This window comes from Meles meles, chromosome 2, assembly GCF_922984935.1.
Source record: "Meles meles chromosome 2, mMelMel3.1 paternal haplotype, whole genome shotgun sequence".
Lineage (NCBI taxonomy): Eukaryota > Metazoa > Chordata > Mammalia > Carnivora > Mustelidae > Meles > Meles meles.
Genome location: NC_060067.1, coordinates 99593671 through 99595393, shown reverse-complemented (window position 1 = coordinate 99595393; position 1723 = coordinate 99593671). Strand labels below are relative to the sequence as shown.

At 42.1% G+C, this 1723-nt stretch overlaps 1 pseudogene; it reads right to left on the bottom strand.

The window, feature by feature from the left end:
* Positions 1-276: 276 nt before the first annotated feature.
* On the bottom strand, positions 277-1134 carry LOC123936686 (annotated as a pseudogene).
* Positions 1135-1723: the final 589 nt, after the last annotated feature.

Genomic DNA, 1723 nt, shown 5'->3' with positions numbered 1-1723 from the left:
CAACTATTAACTTTCTGAAGGAGAACAGTACAGTGCTATAGTTTGTGTTTGATTAAAGTAGCACTTTGGATGCTCTTTGGAAGGATTTTTCCCATTCTGGAAAAACTGAGGCAATACTTTTTGCTGTGTCAGCCCTACTCTCTTTCCCATACACTATTCCTGTCTCTGTTTCCCATTGCCTAACCCCCTTCCTCTCAAACCCGGGATTAGCAGTGTACAATTTAAAGTTATTTTTAAAAAGTTATTTATTTATTTATTTATTTATTTATTTATTTATTTTATCATGCTGTATGACCTTTAATTAGGTATAAAGACTTCCAATCACGTCACCTAGGGACCATTCTACCCGCTGCTCTGTTTGGCCGCCAGTCTCTTGTCTCTCTCTTCAGCAGTGGTGAGGCGGATACCCTTTCCACGGGGAAGAGAAATCCATGGTTTGTTGCCTTTGCCAATAACAAAAATGTTGGAGAGTCAGGTGGCAAAACTGTTGCCATTGGCGTCTTTCACGTGAACCACATCAAACGAACCAAGGTGTCTCTCTCTGTTGGTGATCACACCAGTTCTTCCCAGGTTAGCACCCCCAGTCACCATACACAGATTACCAGTGTCAAACTTGATGAAATCAGTAATCTTTCCAGTTTCCAAATCAATCTGAATGGCGTCATTGACCTTGATGAGGGGATCAGGATAGCGGATGGTGCGAGCATCGTGAGTCACCAGATGGGGGATTCCTTTTGTCCCCACAAAGATCTTTCTTACTTTGCACAACTTGTACTTGGCCTCCTCGAGTGTAATCCGATGAACAGCAAAGCGACCCTTGGTATCATAGATCAGACGGAAATTCTCTCCGGTCTTGTCAATGCTGATGACATCCATAAAACCAGCAGGGTATGTTATATCAGTTCAGACCTTGCCATCAATCTTAATAAAACACTGCATACAGATCTTCTTTACTTCATCTCCTGTTAGGGCATACTTAAGTCTGTTCCTTAGGAAAATGATGAGAGGAAGACACTCTCTTAGCTCATGGGGACCAGTAGATGGGCGAGGAGCTAACACACCAGTAAGTTTATCCAGCATCCAATGCTTTGGAACTGCTACATGCTTCAGATGTTTCTTGGGACCACAAGCCATGGCTGCACTAGGAACCTATTTTATTTATTTATTTATTTGAAAGAGAGTGTGCAATAGAGAGAGCACGAGCAGGGTGGAGGTGCAGAGGGAGAAGGAGAAGCAGACTCCCCACTGGGCAGTGAGACTGATGCAGGGCTCTGACTGGATCCCAGGACCCTGGAATCACAACCTGAGCCAAATGCAGACACTTAACCCACTGAGTCACCCAGGTGCCCTGTACAATTTCAAGCTTAAAGATAAACTGTAATGCAGTTTTAGAGACACACACTACAGAACCAGAAAGGTAAACTTATTAACCATTCTATCACCCAACCAAGAAAATGAACGCTTTTGCTTCAATCTGATCATTCAGCCACCATGAATATAAAGTGTTACCTTATAAAAATAGTGAAGAACAAAATTCATCCCATACTTTCAGAGTTCTTATAGATCCCCCTTGGAAATATGTATTGAGTGTTTCAAATGTATCTTAGAGGAATTTAGAGCTGGACCAGCCTTGCACAGTTTGGATAGGAAGAATATCAACTTCTATTGAATGTGCTGCCAGGCAGCTATTCTACTATATAATATAGGAGGATGTATCACAATC